At 35.4% G+C, this 7639-nt stretch overlaps 1 long non-coding RNA gene across 1 annotated transcript; it reads right to left on the bottom strand.

Moving 5' to 3' along the window:
• Positions 1–4832: 4832 nt before the first annotated feature.
• Positions 4833–7079, bottom strand: LOC131159792 (uncharacterized). Its single transcript, XR_009137867.1, has 2 exons — positions 6671–7079; positions 4833–6230 (listed from the first exon to the last, which is right to left on the bottom strand). It is a non-coding gene; the product is annotated as an uncharacterized LOC131159792 (long non-coding RNA).
• Between the last annotated feature and the right edge of the window lie 560 nt (positions 7080–7639).

Genomic DNA, 7639 nt, shown 5'->3' with positions numbered 1-7639 from the left:
TTTGAATTTCGTCGATGAGGAGAAAATTCGTCGACGAGTTGTCTTCATAACCTCATTGAGAAGGTGACGTGACTCGTCGACGAAGGTCAGTGTATAAATAGTGTTAAACGTGAATTTTTAGCTTAATTTGGCCGTAAAAACTTTCTCTCTCACTCCCTTTGGTTTCCATCTCTTCTTTCTTAATTTTTGGGTCGGATTTTCATCGGTTCGACGATCTGAAATCACCACGACACTCCTAAGAGAGTTCTCTTCAAATTTGTTGGAGTGGATCGTCGGTGGGGCTGAGTTGGAAACCATCCCAAATTCAGGGTAAGACTTTCTACTCAATATTTGACTTTACGACAGTTGTAGAAATACTGAACTTTAGTTCTAGAAAATGTCGTTTTCAGGGTATTGAATGGGGAACCCTGCGGGTGCAGGACTGTTTTCTTAGGGGCTCTTCAGGAATCAAGTAAGGGGATAAATTAAATTAGTTATTTTATGAAAATGTATGTATGTTATTACAGCATCTGATTTCAGGAAAATAAATATTCTTATATATGCTTTATGTTGGGAAATACTACTATAAAAGATGATATGTTTATATATATATGAAATATATTTCGTGTGGCGTGAGTAGAATTTATAATGAAATACTATTTTCTAAGAATAGGATAAAGATATGGATTTTTATAATGAAAAATCGACATACGGGCTGAGATTTTTATATGATTTGCCGACGCACGGACCGAACTATGGATATGACTTGCTGGTGTACAGGCCAAGCTATGGATATGATTTACCGACGTATGGGCCGAGCTATGGATATGATTTTTTGGCGTGCGGGCCGAGCTATAGATATGATTTGCCGGCGTACGGACCGAACTATGGATATGATTTGCCAACGTATAGGCCGAGCTATAGTAAAATATGAAATACCGGCGTACGAACCGATGATTTTCATGATATACATATATATATATATGCAAAATGATAAGATTGATTTGATAATTAATGGTATGAAATATCCATGTATCACTCTTTGGTTATATGCTATATGTTATCAGAACCTGGTTGACTTAGTCTAGGCTGGCACTTGCATGGTACCGATGCTATGTGTTCATGATTCATCATGATATTTGTGTTAACGGAGTAGCGTGAAGTTGGATGGTCGATGTGATTTTAAGAAGTGTGAGTGCCCCTGGTGTACGGACCAGGTTGGATGGTCGAGGTGGTTTTCGAGATACCCCTATTGATTTCCCTACTAATTGATCATAGGGGTTACATTTTGGATAGATTATTAGGGAATAAAGATTTGTGTGCTAACCCCATACTTTAGTTAACAAACGTTACTGTCTTTCCATTAATCCCTTAATGTCTTTTTAATTTTTGGTCTTACATTATGTACAAAGCAATATTCGTAATGCTTGGAGTAATTTTTTTTCTCAATACTTGTTTATTTAACAATGATGCATAAAGCACCATTCATAATTTCATAAATAAAACATGAAAATTCAACAACTCATCTGTAAAATATTTAATATAATATAAATAGATGTGGGCACTTTGTGGTGTGGACTACCAAGCTAAATTTTAAAATTCAAGAGCTCATCTATAAAGTATTTTTTATTTTCTAATTTTAGGAATTTTAAATTTCAATACATGATCTATACAAATCAATGTTTAATATTCAAATTTCATGCCCTATATATATTTTAAATTTCCACTAATAGCAGGATTGCTAATATGGTAGTAATCTAACCATTAAGAGAAAACACAGATCGAATGGTTGAGAACAAGCCAAGATATCCTTTAAATACTTGGCTCAAATCGTGACACGTGTCACCACACAGTCATGACATATGTCTCACTACTCTCATATATAAAAGCCAATTTTTCTTCTCTCTATCATTTCCCCCACGCTTCTTTCTCTCTACTGTTTCCCCTTATTCTCTATTCCTCTCTCATTCCCTCTTTATTTTCCCCACATCACCTCTCTCTTTCTCACTGTCTCTCTTCTTATTTTCTCTCTGATTTTTTCTCTATCATCTCTGAACTCCTTCTTCTGCTCTATGTCCCTCCTCTCATTCTCATACCCTTTCTCATTCTTTCTTTCATTTTCGTTTCAATCTCACTCATTTTCTCATTTTCGTGCTTCTATGCACTTCTCTCTCCGTCTCTCTGTTTCTCCTCTTATTCTCGCACATTTTTTCATTCTTTCTTTCATTTTTTTTTCAATCTTACTCATTTTCTCATTCTCTTGCAGATCTATGCACTTCTTAACTTTACAAGCTCGAATCAAATGGATCGAAGGCATGCGATTATTAGATAAGTGTTCTTTTAGTCCTCCTCCTTTTTTCAAGTTTTTTTATTGGCAATTTAGTTCAAATTTTCTCGATAAAAGTCCCCTAATTTTATCTTAAACCAATCAGCCCTTTTGACTTGAATTAACTCGAGTTGGGTTAAAAGTTTGTTTGAGTCAAGTGATTTGAATTCTGTTTAAGCATGGTTTGAATTGAATTCTATTTGGGCTAAGGTTTTGAATTGAAGTCAGGGCCCAACCCAATTACTTAGGCTAAGTACTTTGGGCTTTGGGTTTTTGAATTGAAGGCTAGGCTCAACCCATCATTGGGCTCAGAGTTATAAGTCTCGGCTCAGCCCAAAATTAGACTCAAAACACTTGGGCTTTGACACTGTGAGTTTGGGTTTGAAGTTTTGGGCTATGACATTTGAGTTTTGATTTTGGGTCCCCATGTTTGGGCTCAGCCCAATTATTTGGGTTAACACGAGAGGAACTACTATCATCAAATTTTTCCTGCTCTTATTATCATCCAAGAAGTGAAGATGTCGAAAGATCAAGAAGCCACGCAGAGTCACCTCCAGTGGATCCTTCCCTTCAAAGGTAAAATTCATATAAGTTCTCCTTATCTTAGTAAAATGAGAATGGTGGCGGAGTTTTAAATTGGAGAATGGTGTTAGAAATTAGATTCAGAATCAGATACTGTGTGGGACTAGGATTCAATTTCAATTTCAAAATTTGAAATTGAAAACTTGTAGCATGGGGCTACCTTTCCTCTCTTCTCCCACCATTATCACCTGACTAAAAATTTTTTAGTCAATTTTTAAGAAATGCATAAATTTAATACATCCTGAGAAAGACAGATGCGAAGCATTGCGCATAAAATTTTTAAAAAAACGGATTAATTTTTTGAATGTTCCTCACGAGTTCTTTTTCTCCCATAATTAACATCTTAATAGTATTGCATGTAAAATAATAATTTAATAAAATTATAAATAAATAAAAACAAGATATATAGATAATAAAGTTGATTTTACAACAGAATTGCATGTCTCATATCTAATCTAATTTATAAAATTAATAATTATTCTCATATATTAAAATAAATATAATATTGTCATATCATAAGAACTTATTATATTTTCACTTACCCTCCTGTATTTGGTGCTCAATTAATTGGAAGGCAGTTCTTGGACTGCCAAAGTCCAATTCACACAAAGTAATATCAAATTGTATTATGATCTAATTGCTTTCCTATTCCTTTTTCTACATTTATAGTTTTCTATTGTGAACCATTTTAATTTATTCAAGTTAATCACTAACACAACCATACTAAGCTAACACTCACAAACAAAGCCCACATAATTGCACACAAAATGCATATATATGATAAATTAAAACCCAGATTGAGAAGAATTTCAATGCATTTTGTCCAATTTAAGAGGTTAATGGGGGGCTCTTCTTCAAATTAAGTGTGAGCTTCTTCGCGGCTTTGTATGATTTGTAACAGTGTTGCTTTTCTTGCTACGTATTGGGGACGTACTTGGCTTACTGGTGGGAACCCCTTTGCGCTGCTGCTGTCACAGTCGCAAGGCAGCAGCACAATTCAAATTCAAATTTTAGGCTACTGTCCATTATGTGGGAAATATGTTTTGATTTTATTTTTAAAGTGATTGAAGCAGGCTGTTCTTTTTACCAGTGTTGTTTCCTACAATTTTCCAACTTATTTTGCTAACTTTTGTTCCATTGGGATGCAATCGTCTTGTTCTTTTTCCTGCTATATTATTCGCTTGAGCATAAAACTTCAGGTTTGCTCCTTAATGAATATCCAAAGTATTACTTTTCAAAAAAGAAATTAATACTATTAATTTCTTGACTGTTAAGTTTAGTCTTTTCTCTAATATTCTCTTTTAGATTAGAGAAATATGGCTGCCAATCTTGTGTATAACTCCGGTGAGAAGGGGATTGCATTTTACACTCTTAACTAATTATTACACACTTGTGTAGAATGACTGGTGGAGAAGAAAAAAAAAAAGAATTGATGGGAGCAAGTAAAGGCAAAAAAATAATAATTGGGAGTGCCCAATTTGCAAAAAACAGTACGCAAAGAGTCACAAGCCTACCACACAAAGGACATTTTACCCCAAGATGATGTCTTTCCAAAGTGATTAACCTACTTAGTGTTGCAAGCCAACTTACAAAGGAATGTTTTGATATGTTCGAACTAAACCACGTGATGCTTTTTAAAGGTTTACTAAGTCATTTCTGGCAGGAAGGGTGACCAATATCACAAGAAACAAAAAATACATTTTTGAATTAATGGACTCTTTTCATGCTAATTTTCATAGAGAAGAAAAGGGGGCTTCCCATTTCTAATTCTATAATAGACAAAATAATGCATTGCTTCCCTAGATTTCAGGGTTAATTGCACCTAGGCAGAGGCTTAATAGGCCAAATGCATCCATATTTTCAGCTCATAAGCAAAAATTCATGAAACCCATATTGACTTCTTTTTTTTCAAATAAAGATTGACAACAACAACCTAAAAGCATTTGCATCACACTGAAATAGAATAAATATTTAGGCCTTTCTAAATAAGGCTTGCAGACATTGGACCAACAAAATACTAATCCACAGTGAGTTTGTATACTTGATAAATTTGATTTGGTGAGTTAGAATCCAAGAACATATCCTTAATAGGGAATGGTCTTGGAAATTCCCCTTAGAATCAAATTCCCTGTGGCACAAGATAATAAAGAGCAAATACAAAATACATAAAAATATATATGGAATTCCAAAGGGTCTGGTAATGCCACTAATGCTTGTTGCTTTTGATTCTAAATTATATGCATTGACTTCTGCAAGACGTATGATGGTAGTTAATAAAGTTGATGATTCACACCACCTTAAGAGAACATCCTCGAAATCAGGTGTCCAAATTGACCAGGAAATTTGAAATGTGGATGGGACGTGCCCCAGTGTGCTAATAGAGAGTTTGACTAAATTTGGAGCCTCACCTTGGGTAGTGTGCGCATATTCCATCCTATGTATTTGGCTACTTATGCTCTTGCTACTTACCATCGTTCCTCAAATGTCCATGGTGATAAGACTCTTAGTGTGTTGCGTAGGGTTTTTTTGCAAATTGGGCACACCCAATCATTTTTGTTCTGCCTGTACTTACTCACATATTTAGATTTGGCTACCCTCTTGCCCCCCTTAGCCGTCTTTTTTTTCCCTGCATTTTGCACTCTATCTAATTATTACATACTTGTGCAGAATGACAAGTGGAGGAAAAATAAAAAAGACGGCCAAGGGGGTAAGAGGGTTAACCAAATCCAAATATGAGAGCAAGTACATGCGGAACAAAAATGATTGGATATGCCCAATTTGCGAAAAACTCTATGCAACACACGAAGAGTCGTAAGACTGCCACAATGGACATTTGAGGAACAATGGTAAGCAACAAGGGAATAAGTAACCCTACACAGGATGGGACATGTGCACACTACCCAAGGTGAGGCTCAAAATTTAGCCAAACTCCCTGTTAGCACATTCAGGCATGTCCCATCCACACCTCAAATTTCTTGGCCAATTTGGACATCTTATTCTAAGGGATGTCATCTTAAGGTGATGTGAATCATCAACCTCAATAATACCATCTTATGTCTAGCTGAAGCCGATGCATATAATTTAGAATCAAAAGCAACAAAAGCATCAAACCTCATGTTCCGGCATAATTCATTTCCTAAAATGTTTGGAATATGTTTTCTGTAGTTTTGCACAATCCATGGCTGGTCATTGAGTCGACAAAACATAATGCACTTTGGCTCTGATACAGAGCAGAAAATCTGGTTTTTGAAACTTTTCCATTAAGTGTATACAGGCCATGCTAAGAGTCCGGGCGCCCGGGGGGGGCTTTCTGCTGCCAGTATCCTTCTCCATGTTGACCCAACTGCACACGCAATGATGTATAAAACAGTAATTTCATAAATAAAACATGAAAATTCAACAGCATGAATGGTTCTAGATGGGGGTGGGGGGGGGGGGGGGGGGAGTGGCAAAACCAGGTTCAGGTCGTCATCGGATTGAGTCATAAACGGGTAAATATGAAATGTTTCACACCAACCCTAATAAGGGTTTTAAAAAATATAATTTAATTTTTTATTTTTATTTTAAAAAATTAATATAAAATGACATTTAAAAAAAATATCTAAATATCTAGAGGGAAAACAAAAAGCTTCCCAAAAAAAAAAATGTAGGTTTGTTTGGTATTAAGGAAAACAAATGGGAATGATAATATTATCGACATTAACTCTGAGTTTTTACAAAATACAACTATACAAGAAATTGAAAATATAAGAAGGAGAAAAGAAGAATAAGTAGAAGAATCACCTGTGGGGGACGAGCGGCTGTCGGATCGAAGGTGAGCGCACTAGCCCGGTGGTGGACGGTGCAACACCTGATGGCGGGAGAAGCGGTGATTCTTCACGGAAGTTGAGCACGGTGAAGATCCTTTGTGGACGAGAGGAATGGCCGCCGGTGGAACAAGTTGTCTGTAAAGAAGCAGGCAGCGGTCATGGTTGCTTGAGGCGGTGCAGCGTGCAGAGGTTGAGTGATGGCGGCGGAGTTGTGATGAGGGCAGCGAGTGGTGAGGATACAAGAATGGTGCGGCGATTGGGGTTACAGGCGCAGCGGCTGTAACTCGAAGAGGAGTGAGAGTGAGAGTGAGAGTGAGAGGAGAGGAGAGCCGCCGGCCGCGTGAAAGACTCAAAGGAATTTGGAGGATTAGGGTTTTTTGTGTGGGTGGGTGGGTTATGAAGTATATAAAGTGTCCAAATTTAAACTGTAAAATATTTTTTATTTTCTTATTTTAAGAATTTAAAATTTCAAATCCACACACATCAATGTTTAATATTCGAATGTATAAAAATTATATAGTAGTTGAAAAAAAATTATTTTTTATTTTACTTTCCCTAGGAATTATTAAAAGGTCAGCTTATTTTTTTTTTACTATTTCAAGATGTGTTTTAAAAAATGTAGAAAATAAGGAATTTCTTTGTTGCTAAAAATAGTTTTTATTTTTTTTATTTATAAATTTCCACATAAATACAAAATCACAATCTTTAACTTTCAATTTCTAGCAATTAAATAAGAAATCATAAATCCTTCCACAACTTTCGTATAGGAAATTAATTATTAGAACAAAACTATTTGCTACTAAATGGGTTAATGCCAAAGAAAAGTGAAAGAAACTTTTATTTTTAATCATATATAGTACAAATGAGTTTTTCTCTTATTTTTCTATCATTCATTCTTCAAATAAAATTATTGATGTACAAAAATTAAGAATAAAAAATAAAA

Source organism: Malania oleifera, chromosome 7, assembly GCF_029873635.1.
Source record: "Malania oleifera isolate guangnan ecotype guangnan chromosome 7, ASM2987363v1, whole genome shotgun sequence".
NCBI lineage: Eukaryota > Viridiplantae > Streptophyta > Magnoliopsida > Santalales > Ximeniaceae > Malania > Malania oleifera.
Note: the sequence above shows the minus strand (reverse complement) of the source record. Positions and strands in the feature narration are given on the sequence as shown.